We start from the raw sequence: 24463 nt of genomic DNA on the forward strand, positions 1-24463 counted from the left end.
TTGACTCTAACCATTTTCCCTTGTTGGAGATTTTGGGAGGGGATTTTATTACCAGTTGGACTGCCAAATTAGAGGCCATAAATACTTCCTCTGCATGTTCTAAGGGCTCAGCAGTGTGTTAGGTTAATGGATCTTATTATTATTTTGCATTATGATAATGATGACACATGAGTAAGTGAACTTTGTGAACGTTTTCAATATTTAAAGCTATGATAGGTATTTTCTCAGAGAGAAAATAATCACTGCATAATAATATGTGAGACATTGTTAGGATTTTAAATTAAATATGCATTTATAAATACATATTGCTTTGTGTATTATAATGCATATAAATATTTTTACAGTATACATTGATTGTCCTAGGTTTGGTTTACCCCATACAAAGAATACAATTTCTGGTTTCTCTAATTAGGGATTATTAGGAAGCTGTTTACTGGAATCTGAAACTGTTGCCACTTAGAAAGAGCAGTAATCATTCCGATTTATGTTGCCACTGCTTGTTTCCAGAATTTGGTTTCACATCTCCAGGCCTGGTTGGTGAGAGTCGTAAAGGTAAATGAAACATACCTGGTCCTGTAGTCCTTGGGCTTATAGCCTAGTGATAGAGATAGAATTAGCCAATTACCCGTGGCACTGAAAGTGTATTTATGACCGTTATTTATATTACAAAGGGGAATGGCTTTATGAGAACCTGTAAAGTGGGGATTTCTCCCAGTGAAAGGCTGGGGAGTCAGGAAGGCTCTCATCAATCCAAGAAGCAGGGGCGATTTCAGTGGGGCTAGCTCAGGAAACTGTGCCTCAAACAGATGCTCTTTTTTTGAGGTCTCACCCTTCCCTTGCAGCTGAGGATGCAAACATGCACAGGGAGAAGGTGGCACATTACCAGGGGCTCATCTGCAACCAACTCCAATGCCAATGGCCTAACCTTCTCTTCTTGTGTTAGCATTGACAGGGATTTATTGTATCTTTGGGATAGAGAATATATCAGCCCATATATTAGTTTTTGAAAATAGGCAGTATTTTCTGCTTTGCTCAGCCCACACTGACTAATGGGAACTTTAATAGCTTCAGAACATTTCCTCAAAGTGAAAACCTAGGGAAATTCATATTACATGAGTTGAATATGGGAATTCTTCTGCTATTAAGGGTCCCAGATATTTTTCATAATGGGCCTTTCATTTCCCTCAGAGAGAACTGCAGAAAATGAGGCCTGTTTTAGTATAAATCCTCTCTATATGACAACATTTTAAAACAGAAATTATACAAAAAATAATTTTTTTCCCTCTTTCGAGATTTACTCTAAAAATATATTTGAATTGTAGACATGTGTACAATAAATCAGAAGAGATAGTTTTCCTAAAAGTGACTTTCTTTTCTTCCATTTTATGGCCTGAGTTGTGTCTCCCTCCGCACCCCTCACCCCCGGTTCACACGTTGAAGTCCTAACCTCCAGTACCTCAGAATGGGATTGTATTTAGAGATAAGCTTCTTATAAAGATAATTACTTTAATGAAGTCATCATGGTGGGCCTTAATCCACTATGACTGGTGCCATTATAAGAAGGGGAAATTTGGACAGGGACAGAGAAAAGACGGCCATCTACAAGTCAAGGAGAGAAGCCTCAGAAGGAAACCACTGCTGACCTCAGATTTCTGGCCTCCAGAACTGTGAGAACAATAATTTCTGTTGAGTCTCTCAGTCCGGGGTACTTTGTTGCGTCAGCCCAATCAAACTAGTACATTCCTTAAAAAACAAACAGGTGAAGGCTAACCCCAAATTACAAGGAAAGTGAATTTAGGAACTCACTTTGACTAGGTTGTAATTTCGCACTGGTGTACCTAGTTTGTTTCCCGGGAACCACTACCGGATCATTTCTCACAACACGATTGTTTTTGCTTTGCTCCCTGTGTGTGACACACTATGTGGTAACAGGATTTACTTATTCCTCCATCTTCTCTGGATTTAAACTGAAATAGGACATTTACTACATCGATATTTAGCATTACACTTATTAGAGATGTCAGTGTAAAGGACTGCATTTCAGGAAAGAAGCATCCCACCGCCAAACAAAACTAATGCTGTCCATATAAAATGAAGACCCGCATGCATAACAATGAAGAGAACTGCTCTGAGGAGAAACCATCAGCATCTCCAATTCGAAATGCAAATCTAAACTCCTGCTAGTTATTCAATGTCTTCCTGAGAGCCATGGCTATTTCCAGAATAGGGGAGTCTGGGTCTCCAGAATATTTGCTTCAGAATTCCCTAAATACTAAGTTGCCTTACATTAAAAATACAATCCAGTTTATGGAAATGAAACCACCCCAGCCCAGCAGGAATGTGACTGATAACTCTTGTGTTAGATAACTCTTACAGCCACACTGCGAGAACTGAGTAGATTGTGGTGGCTCAGTAGGGTCCTTTCCCCGGAAGAAATTCGGTAACTGTGTAAGCGCGCTTTTACCCATAGACCCTTCTGGTGTGAGGAAGCTAAGGTGTAACCTGAAGAGGTTCTTCCAGTCATCGCTGGGTGTCAGCCTTTTAGAGCTGCTGCTCTGCCTGCAGCGGCTCTGGACAGCAGTGAAATTAGGGAGCGTGGCCGACACAGTCAAAGATGGTCCTGGCTCCAAGGAGATCCTAACACCAACAAGACTGCGTTTGAGGTTTTAGTGCTTAATTTCCTTAGGCTGTCACTTCCCGGAGATGGCAGAGGATTCTGCCCATCACATGTTGTGCAGGCTTTGGATGAGATCATTGTCCTTCTGTAAAAATCAGGGCTGAGGGTTGTGCCCTTAGTTTCAACTTTCACTGCTTTAAAAGGTTTAATTTGAGGTTAAAACCTTTTTATCTGTATTAATATGAAAGCAGTACCAAAAAACTTTCCCTTTGAGTCTCCAAGAAAAGTCTGGCTTCAGTTAATACCATGATTAAAAAAAAAAAAATCTTGCCTTTTGTGCTTTACTGACAATCTCTCCAGTTCAATACTATATTTATTTAAGGTCACTAAGTACGGATCTTATAGGGCATGCAGAAGTAAAGACTTGGTGGGTCAGGACCCTCTGCTTCTGTCCTGGTTTCATTTATATGTGAATCCAGGGCAGGGCTGGCTTTTAGGGTGTGTAACCAGGGTGGCTACAAAGGTCTTCACACTCAGAGAAGAGTTTCCAGGCTCAGGGTTTAATGCTGTTCAATTAGTGTCATGAAATTCTTAATAATTTGATATATGACTCTGTGTTTTGTCAATGAAACTTAATGGGACCATGGAGTATGCACGGGGGACTGGGAGTCTTGTTCACGTGCTGTGCTGTCTGCCTCTCTTAGATGGGTTCTCAGCCTGCTCCTTCTGCTCTCTGCTGACACCCTCCCTCCCCAGGGGGGCCTGGGCACAGGCAGGGTCTATACTCGATCTTCAGACGTCCCCTTGTCCAGTGGTGTGCAACATGAAGCAGCATATAAAAACACCACAACAAGTCAAAAAGAAGTCCATGGAAGAAAGAAAAAAGTCGTTTCCCCCTGATTTTTAACAAGGAACCCTACATTTTAATTTTTCATAGAGCCCTGCAAATTACATAGCTTGTCCTGACCTAAAGACATTCTACCCAGTGATAAATAAATCATCTGTCCCCCTTGATATTTTCAGCAAACTAAAGTCTCTCTTGCTTGTGTCTCCTCTGATGTCAAGGGCTTTGTGTCTGCTGCCTTGTCAATTCCTTCTATCTGCCCTGCCCCGGTTCAGAGAGAGACGACCTGCTTTGTGCTGCAGTCTGATTTGATACAGAATCATTCGAGTGGGTTAGCCCCCAAGGAATTGATACTGCATGTGAGAAGAAGGGACACAAATTTATGTCCAGGAATTAAAGGAAAAATAGGTTAAGGAAGTTTTAACTAAGGTAATGAGGAAAAGAAGGACAACTCTTCGAATGAAGACAGCTGAGCTAGAGCCAGTCTTACCGGAAGGATGATATACACTGGGTCATTTGGTGTCTTTAATCATCAGTGTCCTAACCTGAAAACAATGAGAACAAAGATAAGACTGTATTATTGGTTTTAATGAAGATATTGTGTAATTTTTAGCATCCTACAATTATAAAAAAATAAAAATAAATGTGTGCTAACTGCTTCTAAATATGGATGGTTATAAGAATAACATGTTCAGTGGAGGGAAGGCTGTAGAGTTGCCCGTGTCAAATACCCTGGAATTTCGATAGATATTAACCAGAGATTCATTTTATTCTCTCTGAAGGTTGGGTGTCAATTATTTTCCTGACTGTTTTCTTCCATTACCTTTCCTTAAAGTTTTCCAAATGATAGAGCAATGGAGGCAAACTCTGAGCATCCCCAAAAGAATATTAACTGTGTACTTTATGCACTTCACATGGCCGGGAAAATGCAGATATCTACCCCCATTGCAACAGTCATAAAGCACAGTTATGGGGAGCTGCACCTCAGGGCACTTGCAGACACTGGTGGAAGAGACCTGGGAGTTTAATGAAGTAGGAACAGGCTATAGATTCCCTCTTTCCAAGCTGCTTGAGACTGAAAGCATGGTTAACAGACTTACTAGTAAACGCACTGGGTCCCTCCAGGAGGCAGGATTTGTACAATGTTTTAATATCTTTCCATGATAGGGACAGATACCTCTTCCATCCAGACAGCAATCCTTTATGCTGAACATCATTAAGCCTAACAAATGCAGAGCTAGGATCAGGACCCAGACCTCCTGGTTTGCAATTACTCAGTAAACCTAACAAATTTTACTGATCACCAACTGTGCTAACTCTGAGAATACACTGGAGCAGTTGGTTGGCAGGATTTGTCCCTCTATCATGGAACTCTCCCTCTGGGAGGAGATTCACATTAATCACATAATTACACATTTAAATTAAATTTAGCCCTCGGAAGAATATTACATCATGAGATCACAAAACAGAAAATTTTGGCCTTGTTCGGGAGGTCAGGGTCAGTGAACCTGGCAGGTGACATGTGAGGCAGGATCTAGAAGAGGAGAACCAGTTAGCTAGGAGGTGATTGGGGAAGGAAGAGACAAGTGGCTCAGAAGTTCCCATGACAGGAGGAAGTACAGCAAGTGGGAAGACATAAAGCAGAGTAGTAGTATGGCCGGTGTGCTTGAAGCAAAGACAGAACGTGGAGTGTGGTGTGAGATAAGATTGGACAAATAGGCACTGGCTGAATTACATATGAATCATGTTAATATTTCTTTTAGGAATAGTGAGAAACTATTGAAGTGTTAATTTTAAGCTGGGGAAATGGAGATAACATCAGGTTTTTTTTGTTTTGTTTTGTTTTGTTTTTCTTTTAAAGATCTCTTTTGTTTTAATCTGGACCTGGACATGATGAATATGGAATTCCTTGGAGACATCAGATGCCAATGGGACACCTGGTTAAGGGAGACCACAGCTTTGAGGAAGGCCTGTGAGCCATGTGCATACAGATGGCAGTTGAAGCCTTGGGTGTGAAGAGTTTTGTCAGGGACTCAGGCAAGTAGGACTAACCATTGCCAACATTTAATGACTGAGGTTGGGGAAGATGAATCTAAAAAGGAATCTGATGAAAAGTGGCAAGAGTAAAAAAAAAAAAGTTAGTGCATTGGTGGTCATAGAGACCAAGAGACAAAATGTTCTAAGAAGTAGAGTGGGTCATGGTAGAATATGGTTTTGATGGGTCAGGTTAGAGGATGACTAAAATATATGCCCTGGTTTAGTGACTTGGAGACCATAATGACTTTGGTGATAGCATTGAGGTGGAGGTGGAGGGACAGAGTAGTAGTACTAAAGAGGTGAGGAAGGGAGAAAACTCTTCAGAAGAATTAGACTGTGAAGTAATACGGTGAAACTGGGGGTTAGTTGGATGACTTCACCACTACAGCAAACATCACTGCTTCTGAGTCTGAGAGTCTGGATTTCTACTTCTGTATTCCCTAGTTCACAAAAACACATGGGGTTAGACTTCAGGTTGTTGCAGAGACATCTCTGGGGTTCAGGGCATCATGTCTGGTTCCAAAATGCCAATGAAATCCCACAGAAGCAAACCATCTCACAAAATAACCCCCTAATATCCTTATGTACCATAGTCAGGCTGCTATTGGAAGGGTTTCAAAAATGAAAAGATAACATTCCACAACCCATAGGATATCTTTATTTTTATAAACAAAAGTACAGCTCTGGGAAATATCAGAACAAGTAATATCTCTGTTAATGTGGCTGTGTTTGAGAGTAATAGATTCACTCTCTTATATGGCCAGCAATGAGAACAATTCTGTTTTCTTAATAACCTGTTTCATTAACCAAAGCTGTTTATTTCTTAGCATTAACTCACTGATCCTGACACTCGGATAAGCAGAGACTGTCTAACATATATAATTATTTATGATTCCTCCAAACCTGTCTTCTCTAAGGCTCCTTTAATTTTTAGTGAATGATCTTTATGTCGGTGAAATGTTGTACTCACTTGTCATTTTCTGGGAGCTATGATTTAGGACCTAATGAATGTACTTTATGAGTTGCTGAAAAATGCAAAAGATCAGCAGGTAATGCTGGAGGTACAAATGGGATTTCCTGATCAGGCTAAGAAAACACTTTTCAATGTGTCTTGGGCAAGGAAATAAAAATGGGGAGTTTTCAAAGGAAAATATTGATGGATGTTGAATACACTAAAGAGGGATGCTTGTTATGATAGTAGAGTTAATTTAATAAATAATTGTAAGTAGATTAAAACCCCTTATTTATCAAATGCCACACAGTTATGATGTCATATGTCATACTATGGGTTCTGCAAGCTTATTTCACTTAATCACTGCAGCAACACTATAAATTGGGCAAATTGCTTTACTTCCCTGACTTTCAGTTTATAAATCTGCAACATGGGGATTATGATGTTGACTAAACATATAAAACCAGTTTAAAGTGGGAAAAACGAATTTGAAAACTAGCTCTAGAATTCTATTTCCGATTTTGATGCGGGTAACCAGAACCTACTTATTCTCTGACCTGAAATAGCCAGAAATCCAGGCAACATCAATGGATTTCTGTTCTATCAATGGAGAAGAGGTATTCTTTCAAAAATAAAGGTGAAACTACTGGATATCCATATGCAAAAAAATCAATGTTAATTCATTCCTTCTACCATATAGAAAAATAAACTAAAAATTGGCCATAAACATAGATGTAAAATTTAATAAAACATCTTAAAAAAACCCCACAAAACAGTTGAAAGGTTACCTTGGCATAGCAAAAGAGTTTTGGGGTCAAGCACCAAAAGCATTATTCACAAGGAATTACTAAATTATACTTCATATAAGCTAAAAGATAATTTTGGTTTTTAAAATATACCATTAAGAGAATGAAAAGATAAGCAATAGCCAGAAGAAATTATTTGCAGAACACATGTCTGGTAAGGAACTTGTATCCAGAGCATAGAAGGAGAGCTCAAAACTCAATAATAAGAAAGCAAACAATCTAATCCAAGATTGTGCTTTCAAAGATGTCAAATAAGTACCCAAAGATGTATATCATCATTACGCGGTGAGATACCCTTGCATATCTATTAGAATTACTAAAATTATGAAGTCTGATCATATCAATTATTGGTGAAGCTGTGGAGGAAGCAGAACTCTCATACACTGATTTTAGGAATGTGAAATAGTATAACCACTTTGGCAAACAGTGTGGCTGTTTCTCAAAAAGTTAAGATACCCCTACTATATGATCCATCATTCCTTTGTTAGGTATATTCCCAAGAACAGAGAGAGCATGTGTCTATGTAAAAGATTTGTAGAAAAAATTTCATAGGAACTTTGTTTGTGATAGCATTAAATAGGAAACAACTTGAGTATCCCTCACTAGGTGAATATATAAATAGTCTGTGGTATATCCAAACAACAGAACACTATTCATCAATTAAAATGACTTAACTATTAAAACATGCAGCAACATGACAAATCTCAAGATGATTGTGGGGAGAAAATTAAAAAATATATATATATTATCCCTCATGGTTGAGAGTTTTAGTCAGCTACTGGCTAAAGACTAGGAGAGTAAATAGAATTGATAGTTAGACCAGAGAGATATTTGTAAATGTGAAAACTAAAACTTAAGTAAGAACTTTTATTGCAACATCTGTATAAAAGGAAAAGATTAGAAGTAACAAATACTCAGCAACTAGAACTGCAAAGCCATACAATGAAACCACAGGAGAGACTGAGGTAGTTTTTATGTACTTGCACAGAATGACCTCTAAGATGCTGATTAAGTGACAGAAGGAAGGCACAAAACAGTGTGTTCAGGATGCAACTTGTTGGATAAGAAAATCAACAGCATACATAATTATATCATACAAAGGATAACCAACAAAAGTATACTTATAACTGAGATGGCTACAGGGAGGAACACTGTAACTTGGGACCAGGAGTAGGAGGCTAACTTTTCACTAGACAGTTTCTTATACTTTTTAAATTCTGCACCATCTGTGCATGTATTAATTTTTAAAGGACAATTAGTTTTTAAATTTATTGGGAAGTTAGATGAAATTCACATAACCTAAAATTAACAATTTTAAAGTGCATGATTTGGTGACATTTAGGATGTTCACAGTGTTGGGGGGCAATCACTTCTGTCTAGTTCCTAAACATTTGCATCTCCCCAAAAGGACAATGTATTCATTATGCATTATTCACTGCATTATTATTCATTATTATCATTATCATTATCATTATTCATTGTATTAATGATTATTTTTTAAAGGAAAACAAAAGAAAACCCTGACCGTGGCTTGCAGAACCATCTGCCATATATTCCACCACCCCCTGGTGCCTCAAACCAGTCACACAGAGTCACAGAGATCTCCTTTCTGTGCTCCTTGAATTTGCTGTTTCTTTTTCTCTCCCCATTATCTTTTAACATGTTGCTCTCTTTTCTTCCAATACGAAGCTCCCCATTTTCTGTCTTTCAAACTATAATCCTTATGAAGTTTCCCTAAATTTGCAGGCCAGGTTTTATCCACGTTTGCTGTCCAGACCAGGAAGTTCTCCCACGGCTACAGAGGTCATGAAGCTAGTTAGTGATGTTATTGGGATTCAGACCTAGAAAGACTGATGCTGAAGCTTATGCTTTTAGTAACCCAGCTTTGCTGGCCACTCACTGGCACATCTAGTTATATTCAATTCACATCCGATAGTACAAGTTAATTTTTCATAAACGCAAACCTTAGTTCTCAAATACATGCAGTCTGAGTGGTGGGGCATATGATGTGTGTCCCCTTTGGCTTCTTGCATAAAGCTCCAGAGCCTACCACAAAAAAATACACATGTAGGGTAAATTATTTTGAGCATAAATGAACACTTAGAGAGTTAGAGTAAATAGAAGCCAACCAGCCAGTTCTGCAGCGACACTAGTGAGAAAGTGAGAAGCTAGCCCTGACTATAATCCTGTTCCTGAGCTCTACCCCATTATCTGCCTCTAATGAATCACATGTGAAATTGGAGAGGTTTTAAGGGGAAGCCACACACAGACCTTGAAACAGCTGTGAAGGATTTTTAATGCATGCCCCATATTTTAATGCACGAGAAAACAAACTATAGAAAATTGCACAAAAGAGGTTAAACTTGCCTTCCCTGATGGGGACTTCCTTTGGGATTGAGGTCCTGAGCAAACCATTTTGGATCTTTCCCTGAATAACTGATCACTGGTCACCCATTTTTAGACATCTGAATTGCATTCCAGGGTTCTATAAGCCTTCAGTGGGGAATGGGTCTGGGTTCATTGGCATGAAAACCATTCTCTTCATTGTGCATGTAATTACCTATGAAAGTGATGGCAGGGATTCTGCACCCTTTTGAGAAGTGGACACCACAGCTATATGTCCTATAAAACTGACTGCCGTGGTGCAATAAGAGAAGTAAATCTTCCATCTTGATGACAGCCTGTACCACTGAAGCTGGGGATGTAGATGGCTCTGAGAAAATGCAATCTTGTAGTCTTTGACAGTGTGATTATTACCCGCTGTCAACTTCTGTGGTGTTTTCACAAAAAAATCGTTCATTACACTTCATGCAGATACTAATTTTGTCATCAAATATCACTTAGGAGAACATTAACAATTTAGGAACTTTTATATTAAAATCGGCTAAAGTGACTATTTCAACAAATGCACAAGACACCGTAACCATATAGCTTTCTCATTCTGAGAAATCTGTGTGATTGCTTCAATCCCAGGGTTGAGCACTGGAGAGAGCAAGGGGATTCAGCTAACAAGGCAGTGTCTGGAATTTGGAAGCCAGGGAGACAGTAGCAGACTTGGAAATGGTTTACAAGGGTTCTGTGACTTTTCTCTTAGAGCAAAAATCCTCCTCTCAGCAACAGTTTTAATTTTTTACCTTATATCTTTTAAGAACTCAAATGTAAAAAAATCTCATTTTTGTGAAGACTTTATTATTTGGCCAATGATCACTGGTAAGGAAAAGATGTATTTTTGATGCTATGTAGCAACAACTAGCATTTTTTACTGAGTGTTCACTAAGAAGCAGGCACTGTTCTGTGTGCTTTGCACCTCTGCCTAGTTAAATTCCCATAGCTACCAAGTGAGAAGAGCAATATTATTATCCCTATTTTGCAGACGTGAAAACTGAGGCAGAGGTTAACCAAGTTAAAAAACTTGATTAAAGTCACACAACTAACCAGACATATGGCTGTTGTGACCACTGCCTTTTGCCACTTCTATTTAAAGCAACCAGTAACTGAGTACTTGCTCTTGAATCTCATGTTGGTATTTTTTCACAATAAATGAGGTAGAATGCATCATTTTATAGATAATGCAACTGAGGCTTATAGAAATTAAACAACTTGTCCATACTCACCCCTGTTAGTGTAACCTAATTTTCAACCTAATAATGGAATCTAAATTTCAGTGTATTGGAGAGTGTTTCAAGGTTTGTTCATTTCTCTGGATATGAAATTTTTGTTCTGGTCTCCAAGGATACTACATTTCTGAATCATCTCAGCATACACAGTCCTATGCACATAGAATGATTTTTTTTGGACCCTGGTAGAGAGTTTTCCAGTCTTTAGGATTAAAGACATATATTTGGTACAAAAGAGACCTTGTCTCTATCTTGGTTTATCTTCATAATGAAAAAAATCTCGTGCCCTGAAACTAATTGCATAGAATTGACATGTGAAGTGCAATTTTTTATGTGCTTCATCTTCAACTTGTTCTCCAAGAGTTTAAATCTTTGTTCCAATAAGAAGATAAAAATAAATTTTGGTGTTAGATTGCTTATGTTAATGTCTTATCTTGATCACTGTAGAATTGGAAACTTTGCTTCCAGCAGAGATGCCTATAGGAAAGATTTGGTTGTATTTCTCAAGTGTATTTACAGCAATAATAATGTGCTTGGCTTTCATTTTTTAGCACTTTCTGTTAATATCTTAATTAACCCTCACTGTACTCAAGGCATAGATATTGCATCCATTTTAATAAGGCACAGAAAGTGGGAAGCAATTGAGAGGTTATATGGTCAGAAATATGATTGCCAACGGTCACATAGTTAGTAAGGGACAGAACCACTGACACCATAGGCACTGCTTACTGGGCATAGTAATTACATCATTAAAATTAAAATGACATGAAGGGGCAACTCAAAGGATATGCTAGAAGTAGAAGCAGTGGATAGAAGATTAAGGAGTTTCTTGTCATATGAGGACATGATAAAATTAAAAATAAGGTGTGTGAGTGGGTGTGTGTTATATGTGGAGAGAGAGAGATTGAGAGAGAGAGGGAGAGGGAAGAGGAGAGAGAGAGAGGAAAAGAGAGAGAACTCTCTGGCTTAAAAAGACAAATGCTGAGAGAGGACATGAGCTATGGCAAAGGAGAGCTTTTAAAAGTACAAAATGTTGGGTGCCTGGGTGGCTCAGTGGGTTAAAGCCTCTGCCTTCAGCTCAGCTCATGATCTCAGGGTCCTGGGATGGAGCCCCGCATCGGGCTCTCTGCTCAGCGGGGAGCCTGCTTCCCTTCCTCTCTCTCTGCGTACTCTCTCTCTCTCTGTCAAATAAATAAATAAAATCTTTATAAAAAGTACAAAATGTTGTTTGCTGTATGGAGTGACATGAAGTTTAAATCAAAATGTTGTTTGCCATAATGGAAAACCATGTGAAGCTCCCCTCCATCATTTACCAGCTGTGAACTTGGATTGGACAACTTGTCTAATTGGATTGGTAATTCCGTCCCCCTAGTGTCACTGTTAGATGCTAATGAGAAAATGTATAAGACCTCAGAAATCTTTGATACATCTCTTATAAGTTATGTTGTTCCATGTTAAAACAAAACAAAACAAGTTGGGAGGGCAGAGTAGTGGTTGTCAAATATTGAAATGCTCTGATGTGAGAGAGGGATTAAATGTTCTTTTTGGTTACTGGTGAATAGGAGCACATTTTAACTGAAGGACAAACCTGGTTTCAGGGAGGATTGACTAGAAGGGGACAGTTTTTCTTCAGAATGTGTGAGATTTCTATTATGGGAGAGATTCAAATGCTTGTGGTCACTTGGAGAGTGTAAAGAAGATTTGAGTGTGGACCAGAACAAATTCAGGCAAACTATAAAGTTACTTATAATCATTAGGGTCTAGGGTAATAACAAAAGTTAGTACCAAAAGAAAGTGAACGTCTCTACTGATCTCCCTATTTCTAGGCCAAGGACTGCCTTCTTTAAGGCAAATTTGTGACAAATAAAAGAAAATCTTATTTTATATAACAAGGGGTTTGCTGAAGGAATTATGTCTTATGGTACATGTTTTTGGAAGCCTCTGGCATCACTTATTAAAGTGTTGCCTTCAGATACGATACAAGGGAAAAATATGGATTACTTTAAAACATGTCTTAACAAAAGCTTGGAAAATATTGTATTGGAATTGCACGTTTATTTGCATGTTTACCTATTTAAGGCAGGTGTCTTTCTGTAAAGGGCCAGAGAGTCAATATTTCAGAATTTGTGGGTGTTTTCTGTGTCAACTGCTCAGTTTTGCTGTTGCAGGTCTAAGGCATCCATAGACAATAAGAAAATGAATAAGCATGTTTATCTTCAAATAAAATTTTAAGATAATAGCCTAAAGGCAATAGTTTGGTAGTCTTAATTCTAAAGTCTTGAGCTCTATGAGGGCAATCTTCTGCCAGGGTTCTCAGCTGCAAGCAACAGTAATCATCCATGCATAATTTGAAAAGAAAATGAATTTATAAAGGCATATTTTGGCAAGTTTAAGAATTTCTAAGAGGCTAGAGAACTAGGTTTAAATGCCACAGACAAGAAAAATCACCACAGTCATGCCTCATAACAGTTTCCATGAAGATGTCTCTTGTCCCAAGCACCTAAAGGTGGTTCCAGGAGTGGAACCATCACTGTCCCTGAATATTGGAGAGTACTCTCTTTTACTATTCTTATCAACCTCACCAGAATAGAATTGATAATGGCCCCATTTAATTGCTCCATCAGCTGTGCAATCCAAGGCCAGTGTAGATGACTTTGACCGGCAGAACCAGGTCAGATGCCTGCATGCTAGCTGCCATAAAGGCTGGGGTATGAGTATTCAGCATTTTCATCTTACATGGTTGATGTATAAAATGTAGAATTCACTAAACATAAGAAGGAGGTTCAGTTTCTGAGTAGTAAAATAGATCTACAAATACCCACTATAAGAAAGACTGAGTTTTCTTCACATTTGTTTCCACAGTGCCAGCATGTTGTCCAGTCTATAAGAGATTGGCCAGAAAGATATATTTAGTAAACAAGAAATAGAAAGTAGAACTACTGAAACAGGGTTAATTTTAAAGGTGATGCCACAATAATTATTTTCTTCCCCCAGTCTGTGCCAGAGAGAGATAGGCAATGTCCCTAACTTGACAAGACAGTGGCCTTCTTATTTATTCATTAATTCACTCATTAGTTGACTATTTGTGAATGTTCCTCTGTGTCAGCAACATGATAGGTAGAGGAGACAATGATCAAAAACAGAAGTAGGGCCTGTCCTGATGGAGTTCCTCATCTGGGTGAGGAGAAGGACATTAGTAAAAGAGGAGTAATGTAATTTCCAAGTTACTTAGCAGCTACAAATATTATCTAGAATATGTAAAGAAGTTTTACAACTGGACAACAAAAATACAAACTACCCAATTAAAAAAAAAATGAGCAAAGGACTTAGACATTTCTCTAAAAAGGATATACAGATGGCCATCTGCATATGAAAAGATGTTTAATGTCATTAGTCATTAAGGAAATGCAACTCAAAACCACAGTGAGGTACAACTTCATATCCATTAGAATGGCAATAAAAATAATAGTAATGAAAATACCGTGCAGGCAAGAAATGAAAAGATTGGAAACTTTGTTTATTACTTGTAAAAATTTAAAATGATCAATAGTCATTCAAAACCATTGGCAATTTCTCAAAAAGTTAAACATAGACTTACCATATGACCTAGCCATTCCACTCATAGATACATATCCAAAGAACTGAAAAGAAGTACTCAAATGAATATAAGCATATGAATGTTCATGGCAGCACTGTTGGCAGTAGTCAAAAAGTGAAACCCTTGGAAGCCAAATGTCAATCAACAGATGAATGGATAAACAAATTGTGGTATTATGCAGTATAGAATACTCTTTATCCAGAAGAAACTAAGTATTAATACATGCTACAACATAGATAAACCTCAAAGGTATTATGTTAAATTAAAGGAGCCAGGGAAAAAAAGTCACAGATTTTATTAACAACCTAACCTGACATCAAAAGGAGCGAGAAAAATAAGAAAAAATAAAACCCCAAAGCAGTAGAAGGAAGGAAACAATAAAGATTAGAGTGGAAATAAATAAAATAGAAACTAAAAAATGATAGAACTGATCAATGAAACCAGGAACTGGTTCTTTGAAAAGATCAACAAAATTCATAAACCTTTAGCCGGACTCATGAGAGAGAGAGAGAAATGGATGGGGAATCAAATAAATAAGACAGAAATGAGAGAACAGAAATAAAAACTGACACCACAAAAATATAAAGGATTATAAGAGAATAACAAGACAACAAATTGGACAACCTGGAAGAAATGGATAAATTCCTAGAAATATATAACCTTTCAAAACTTCTGTAGGAAGAAATAGAAAATTTGAGCACACTGATTATCAACAATAAAATTGAATTAGTAATCAAAAACTCCCAACAGTGGCACCTGGCTGACTCTTGATTTCAGTGTTGTGGGTTTGAGCCCCATGTTGGGTGTAGAGATTACTTAAAAATAAAATCTTAAAAAAAAAAAAGAAATCCAAACAAACAAAAGAAACAACTCCCAACAAACAAAAGTGCAGAACCAGATGGCTTCACAGGTGAATTCTACCAAATAAAGAGCTAATAGCTATTCTTTTCAAACTGTTCCAAAAAGTAGAAGAGGAAACAAAGCTTCCAAAATCATTCTATGAAGCCAACATTACCTTGATACCAAAATCAGATAAAGGCACTACCAAAAAAAAAAAAAAAAAAGAAAGAAAGAAAGAAAAAAAAGAACTGTAGGTCAATATCTCTGATGAACACAGATGCAGAAATCCTCAACAAAATATTACTAAACTAAATCCAGCCAAACATGAAAAAGTAATTAATTATAATCAAGTGGAATTTATTTCTGGGATGCAAAGGTGGTTCAATATTCACAAATCAATCAATGTGATATGTCACATCAACACGAGAAAGGATAAAAACCTTATGATTTCAATAGATGCAGAAGAAGCATTTGACAAATTACAAAATTCATTCATGATAAAACCCTCAGCAAAGTTAGTTTTGAGGGAACATACCTCAACATAATAAAAGCTATTACAAAAAACCCATAGCTAACATCATACTCAATGGTGAGAAATTGAGACCTTCTCTGTTAAGATCAGGAACAAGACAAGGATGTCTACTTTCACCTCTTTAATTCAACATAGTATAGGAAGTTCCTAGTTGCAGCAAATCAGACAACAAAAAGAAAGAAAAGGCATCTGAATTGTTAAGGAAGAAGTGAAACTTTCACTACTTGCAGATGACATACTTATATAGAAACGAGGAAGGACTCTACCAAAAAAGCTATTAGAACTGATAAATGAATTCAGTAAGATCTCAACTGACAAAATTAATGTATAGAAACATGCTGCATTTCTCTATACTAATAATGAAGCAGTAGAAATGAGAAGTTAAGAAAATAGTCCCATTTATAATTGCACCCAAAATAATAAAATACCTAGGAATAAACTTAACCAAGGAGATGAAAGACCTGTATTCTGAAAACTATAAACCATTGATCAAAGAAATTGAAGACAACACAAAGAAATGGAAAGATTCTCAATGTGCATGAATTGGGAGAACAAATACTGTTAAAATGTCCATGCTAAGCAAAACAATCTGCAGATTTAATTCAGTCTCTATCAAAATACCAACAGCTTTTTTTGCAGGACAAATAATCCTCAAATTTGTATGGAACCACAAAAGACCCTGAATAGCCAAAGCAATGTTGAGAAAGAAGAACAAAACTTGAGGTATCACAATCCCAGATTTTAAAATAAATTACAAAGCTGTCATGATCAAAACAGTATGGTAGTGGCACAAAAAATAGACACATAGATCAATGGATCAGAATAGAAAACTCAGAAATAAACCTGCAACTCTATGGTCAATTCATTTTCAATAAAGCAGGAAAAAATATCCAATGAAAAAAAGACAGTCTATTTAACAAAGGACATTGGGAAAACTGTAACAGTAACATACAAAAAAAACTAGACCACTTTATTATACCATACAGAGAAATAAATTTAAAATGGTTTAAAGACCTAAATGTGAGACCTGCAACTATTAAAAAACCTAGAAGAGAGCACAAGCAATCACCTCTTTGACATCAACCATAGCGACTTCTTTCTAGAAATGTCTCCTGAAGCAAGAGAAACAAAAGCAAAAATAAACTACTGGGACTCCATCAAAATAAAAACTTATGTACAGCAAAGGAAACAATCAATAAAACTAAAAGACATGCTACTGATTGGGAGAAGATATTTGCAAATGATATATCTGATAAAGGGTTAGGATCCAAAATCTATAAAAAGTTTATAAAATTTAACACCTAAAAAACAATTCAATTAAAAATGGACTGAAGATATGAACAGACATTCTCTAAGAAAGACACACAGATGGCCAACAAATACATGAGAAGTTGTTCATCATCACTTACCATCAGGAAAATGCAAATCAAAACTACAATTAGGTATCACCTCATGCCTGTCAGAGTGGTTCAAGTCAACAACCTAAGAAAGAACAGGTATTCACAAGGATGTAGAGCAAAAGGAACCCTCAGGCACTATTGGTGGGAATGTAAACTGGTACAGATACTGTAGAAAGCACTGTGGAGGTTCCTCAAAAAGTTAAATACACTCCTATGCTATGTATGATCCAGAAATCACACTATTGGGTATTTAGGTATTTACCCAAAGAATACAAAGACACTAATTCAAAGAGATACATGTGCTCTTACATTTACAGCAGCATTATTTACAATACATAAGGTATGGAAGGATCCTATGTCCATTGATTGATGAATAGGTAAGGATGTCATATTATATATATATATGTATACACACACATGTATATATATTTTATTTATCTGTATTATATATATATATGTATGTATATATATATATATATATATATATATAGTTGAGCTACCACAGGACATAAAAGTATGTCACTTTTCTTGTCTTGTATATGTATATGTATACATATGTATAAATGTATTTATACTATATATATGATATATAGTATATAGTATCTGTAGTATATATAATACATACACACACACACATATACACAGGAAATGGAATATTATTCAGCCATAAAAAGAATGAGATCTTGCCATTTGCAATGACATGGATGGGATATGAGTGTATAATGCTAAGTGAAATAAGTCAGAGAAAGACAAATACCATATAATTCTACTCATATGTAGAATTTAAGAAACAACACAAACGGGGGGGTAAAAAGACAAACCAAGAAACAGACTCTTAACTATATAGAACAAACTGACGGTTACCAGAGTGGAGATGGATAGAGGAAGGGTGAAATAGATGAAGAGGACACTTATCATGACGAACACTGAGGAATGTACAGAGCTGTTGACCCACTATACTGTACATCTGAAACTAATTTAACACTGTATGTTAATTATACTGGAAATGAAATTTTGACAAAGTTACATATTATATGATTCCATTTATGTGCAGTATCCAGAATACATGAAATGAGTCCATGGGAGACAGAAAGCAGATTGGTGGTTCCCAGCAGCTAGGAGGAGGAGAGAATGGGGATTAAGTATGGGGTGTAATAAGTATTGGGCTTTTTGGAGTAATGAAGTTGTTTTGGAATTTGATGTGGGTAGTAGTTGCACAGTATTGTGAATGTCCTAATGACACTGATTATGTTATGTGAATTTTACCTCAATGAACAGCCAAGAAAATAAAAAGATAGTTAGAGTGGGTGTGGAGACTATCTAGGGGGCTGTTGGACTAGCTCAGGCCAGGGATTAGACTGTGGAGATGTAGAATGAGAAAAGTGAATCTCAATGATAAACTGAAGCTAGGGTTGACATCAGAGGAAGAGGAGGAGGAGAAGGACATTTACCTGTGGGCTCTGATCTTCACAGCCTGGGTGGCTTTGATGTTCATGGCCAACTTAATGCTACAGAAGGATATTAGGGAGAATTCAGCCAGATCAGAGTTCCCCTCAAACTCATTATCTGACCCTTTTTAAAATGGACTTACAGACTCATAAAACCAGTTCTGGTTCCTTTCCAGTAAAACTTGAAGCTTTCATTTGATCCAGTAAAATTCTTAATACCATCTTTTTATCTCTCTCTTTAAAAAGCCATTTTTATGTGTTCTAAGCATAATAATTATCTACTTGACAAATGTATTCCTAATTACACAATTACTTTATTACACAGGATCAACTTATAAATGCCTGAAGTCTGAGATCTGTCTGGGAAAGAAATTATTTTATCCAATGTATAATGTAATTTCCTCTCAAATAATTTTTTAAGGGTTGGGGGAGAAAGGGATTTGGGCTGGAAAACTCTTGTGTATAATTGAAGAACTGCTGTATCTGATGGAAATCAGGTATAATGATGAAGTGAGGCAGGATTTATTAGAAATCCTTGCTGGGTCATTGTTTTCTATGAAGTACATGCATCTACATGTGTGTATGGATTCACATGTGTGCATGAGTATGCATATGTATGTGAATGTGCATTGGTGTATGTGTGTTTAATGCAGTAAGAGAAAGTGTCTTTGCCATGAAGTAGTCTCCTTTCACCAAGTGACAAGGAGTTGAAAATGAATGTCTGTCCATGTGGCATGAATGCCATCCTACCCCAACCTCTGAAGTTCATCTCCTTGTCTTCATACCAGCAGCCATACCCCCTACATGTTAAAGGAAAATAGAGAAAGGTGATATAGGACACTTTGATCAGCTATTAAAAACTCAAAAGGAGTTAATCATCAGACCTTTTATATCCTCCAACAGTCGAGGATGAATTACAGGAGCAATAGGAATTTTGATGGAAAGTACGTTGAAATCATAAACTGGGAGACTAAAGCACTTCTGGGGACCTTGATAGACGAGTTTAGTCTGATGGTTGGGGGACCAGTAATCAAGGATCAATTTTTCTAATTTGACAGTTTTGCAGAGGACATTATTGACTTTTAATGAGTTTTGCTTATATGGAAATGTTTCTCTAAGGCTTATCATGGCTCCACCAGTTGCCACAGAAGTTGGTTGTTCTCTGGCTCAGAAATGTGACCAAATCCTGAACCATTTTATTAAAAACTCCCAAGTTCTGATCATTCCCTTGATGACATTGGAGTACTCAGTAGAAGCCCCATGATTACCCTCAGGCTGTTTAGATAGACACTGCTCTCAACTGTTCCAGTATATATGTATCCCCTAAATTTTCTCTATCTCTCTCTGTCTCCCTTCCATACTCTCTCTTCCACTCTCACCTACTTCATATGAAAATGTAAACATGCCAAAATGTCATCTTTTTTTCTTTGTCTCTTATTTTTTCAGACTCAGTGTCATTTTCTATGGAAATTCGTGTGTGTGTATGTGTATTTAGGAGAGAGAGAGAATCTCCACCCATGTGTAAAAGAAACCAAGTTCCAAATTCTAGGAGGAGGGGGAAGGTGGGAACCCACTCTGGTTACAAACTGGTCAATGTTGACCTCCTTAATGGAGAGGAATATGGCAGTATTCAATGGGTCACTGACTCTCTTCCCAGTTTTTTAGTGGAAGAGAAAATAAGACTAGTGGCTACCTGGTATAGGCAGAAATGGTGTCGATGGGGCAGAAGGGGCTGGGTCCTGGCTCTAGTCCTCTCTATGTGACCTTGGGTGTCATTTGATCACGACACCATACTGAGCTCATATTTAAAGAAATGGTTAAGTGTAGATGATAAATTACATCATCTAATTAGAAACAAACACACAGATATCCCACACAGGAATGGAATAACTGGAAGGGCACAGGAGTGCTGTTGTGTTTCTGGCAATATTCCATTTCTTTCTTTCTTTTTTTTTTTTTTTAAATTAACATATAATGTATAATTTGCCCCAGGGATACAGGCCTGTGAATCGGCAGACCTACACACCTCATAGCACTTACCATAACACATGCCCTCCCCAATGTCCGTAACCCAACCACCCTCTCCATACCTCCCTCCCCTCAGCAACCCTTAGTTTGTTTTGTGAGATTAAGAGTCTCTTATGGTTTGTCTCCCTCCTGATCCCATCTTGTTTCATTTTTTTCCTTTCCTACCCTCTAAACCCCCCACTTTGCCTCTCAGATTCCTCATATCCGGGAGATCATATGATACTTGTCTTTCTCTGATTGACTTATTTCGCTCAGCACAATACCCTCTAGTTCTATCCACATCGTTGCAAATGGCAAGATTTCATTTCTTTTGATGACTGCATAGTATTCCTGTGTGTGTATGTGTGTGTGTGTGTGTGTGTGTGTGTGTATACAAACTTACCACATCTTCTTTATCCATTCATTTGTTGATGGACATCTAGGTTCTTTCCCTAGAAAGAACATTTGGACATTGCTGCTATAAACATTCGTTTGCATGTGCCCCTTCAGATCACTATGTTTGTGTCTTTAGGGTAAATACCCAGTAGTGTGATTGCTCGGTCATAGGGAACCTCTATTTTCAACTTTTTGAGGAATCTCTATGTTATTTTCCAGAGTGGCTCTACCAACTTGTATTCCCACCAACAGTGTAGGAGGGTTCCCCTTTCTCCGCATCCTTGCTAGCATCTGTCATTTTCTGACTTGTTAATTTTAGCCATTTTGACTGGTGTGAGGTGGTATCTCATTGTGGTTTTGATCTGTATTTCCCTGATGCCCAGTGATGTGGAGCACTTTTTCATGTGTCTGTTGGCCATCTGGATATCTTCTTTGCAGAAATGTCTGTTCACCTCCTATGCCTATTTCTTGATTGGATTCTTTGTTCTTTGGGTGTTGAGTTTGATAAGTTCTTTATAGATTTTGTATACTAGCCCTTTATCTGATATGTCATTTGCAAATATCTTCTCCCATTCTGTCAGTTGTCTTTTAGTTTTGTTGACTGTTTCCTTTGCTATGCAAAAGCTTTTGATCTTGATGAAGTCCCAGTAGTTCATTTTTGAACTTGCTTCCCTTGCCTTTGGCAATTTTTCTAGGAAGAAGTTGCTGTGACTGAGGCCGAAGAGGTTGTTGCCTGTGTTCTCAAGAATTTTGATGGATTCCTTTCTCACATTCAGGTATCTCATCTATTTTGAGTCCTTTTTTGTGTGTGGTATAAGGAAGTGGTCCAGTTTTGTTCTTCTGCATGTGGCTGTCCAATTTTCCCAACACCATTTGTTGAAGAGACTGTGTTTCTTCCATTGGACATTATTTCCTGCTTTGTCAAAGATTAGTTGACCATAGAGTTGAGGGTCCTTTTCTGGGCTCTCTATTCTATTACATTGATCTATATGTCTGTTTATGAGTCAGTACCATACTGTCTTGGTGGTTACAGCTTTGTAATAGAGCTTGAAGTCTGGAATTGTGATGCCACCAACTTTGGTTTTCTTTTTCAACATTCCTCTGGCTATTTGGGGTCTTTTCTGGTTCCATATAAATTGTAGGATTATTTGTTCAATTTCTTTGGGAAAATATGGATGGGATTTTGATAGGGATTGCATTAAATGTGTAGATTGCTTTAGGTAGCATAGACATTTTCATAATATTTGTTCTTCCAATCCATGAGCATGGAACATTTTTCCATTTCTTTATGTCTTCCCTAGTTTCTTTAATGAGTTCTTTATAGTTTTCTGAGTACAGATTCTTTGCCTCTTTGGTTAGGTTTATTCCTAGGTATCTTATGGTTTTGGGTGCGATTGTAAATGGGATCAATTCATTAATTTTCCTTTCTTCTGTCTTGTTGTTGGTGTGTAGAAATGCAACTGATTTCTGTGCATTGATTTTATATCCTGACACTTTACTGAATTCCTGTACAAGTTCTAGCAGATTTGGAGTGGAATCTTTTGGGTTTTCTACATAAAGTATCATATCATCTGTAAAGAGTGAGAGTTTGACTTCTTCTTTGCCAGTTTGGATGCCTTTAATTGTTTTTGTTGTCTGATTGCTGAGGCTAGGACTTCTAATACTATGTTGAATAGCAGTAGTGATAATGGACATCCTTGCTCTGTTCCTGACCTTAGTGGAAAAGCTCTCAGTTTTTCTCAATTGAGAACGATATTTGCAGTGGGTTTTTTTTAGATGGCTTTGATGATATTGAGGTATGTACCCTCCATCCCTACACTCTGAAGAGTTTTGATCAAGAAAGGATGCTGTACTTTTTCAAATGCTTTTTCAGCATCTATTGAGAGTATCATATGGTTCTTGTCCTTTCTTTTATTAATGTATTGTATCACATTGATTTGTGGATATTGAACTAACCTTGAAGCCCAGGAATAAATCCCACTTGGTCATGGTGAATAATCATTTTAATGTACTGTTGGATCCTATTGGCTAGTATTTGGTGCGAATTTTTGCATCTTTGTTTATCAAGGATATTGGTCTGTGGTTCTCTTTTTTGATGGGGTCTTTATCTGGTTTTGGGATCAAGGTAATTCTGGCCCCATAAAACGAGTTTGGAAGTTTTCCTTCCATTTCTATTTTTTGGAACAGTTTCAGGAGAGTAAGTCTTAATTCTTCTTTAAATGCTTGGTAGAATTTCCCTGGGAAGCCATCTGGCCCTTGGCTCTTGTTTGTTGGGAGATTTTTGATTACTGCTTAAGTCTCCTTACTGATTCTGGGTCTGTTCAGGTTTTCTACTCCTTCTGGTTCAGTTGTGGTAGTTGATATGTCTCTAGAAATGCATCCATTTCTTCCAGATTGTCAAATTTGCTGGTGTCTAGTTGCTCATAATATGCTCTTATAATTGTTTGTATTTCTTTGGTGTTGGTTGTGATCTCTCCTCTTTCATTCATGATTTTATCTATTTGGGTCCTTTCTCTTTTCTTTTTGATAAGTCTGGTCAGGGATTTATCAATCTCATTAATTCTTTCGAAGAACCAGCTCCTAGTTTTGTTGATTTGTTCTACTGTTTTTTTGGTTTCTATTTCATTGATTTCTACTCTGATCTTTATGATTTCTCTTCTCCTGCTGGATTTAGGCTTTCTTTGCTGTTCTTTCTCCTGCTTCTTTAGGTGTAGGGTTAGGTTGTATATTTGATACCTTTCTTGTTTCTTAAGAGAGGCTTGTATCGCTATGTGTTTTCCTCTCAGGACTGCCTTTAGCTGTGTCCTATATATTTGAACAGTTGTGTTTTCCTTATCACTTGTTTCCATGAATTTTTTTCAGTTCTTCTTTAATATCCTGGTTGACCCATTAATTCTTTAGTAGAATGCTCTTAAACCTCCACATATTTGGGTTCTTTCCAACTTTCCTCTTGTGATTGAGTTATAGCTTCAGAGCATTGTGGTCTGACAATATGCAGGGAATGATCCCAGTCTTTTGGTACTGGTTGAGACCTGATTTGTGACCCAGGATGTGGTCTATTCTGAAGAATGTTCCATGTGCACTAGAGAAGAATGTGTATTCTGTTGCTTTGGGATGGAATATTCTGAATACATCTGTGATGTCCATCTGGTCCAATGTGTCATTTAAGGCCTTTATTTCCTTGTTGATCTTTTGCTTGGATGATCTGTCCATTTCAGTGTGTGTGTGGGGTTAAGGACCCTACTATTATTGTGTTATTGTTGATGTGTTTCTTTGATTTTGTTATAATTGGTTTAAATAGTTGACTGCTACCATGTTAGGGGCATAAATATTTAAAGTTGTTAGATCTTGTTGGACAGACCATTTGAG

The sequence above is a fragment of the Mustela lutreola genome, chromosome 4 (genome assembly GCF_030435805.1).
Source record: "Mustela lutreola isolate mMusLut2 chromosome 4, mMusLut2.pri, whole genome shotgun sequence".
NCBI classification, from domain to species: domain Eukaryota; kingdom Metazoa; phylum Chordata; class Mammalia; order Carnivora; family Mustelidae; genus Mustela; species Mustela lutreola.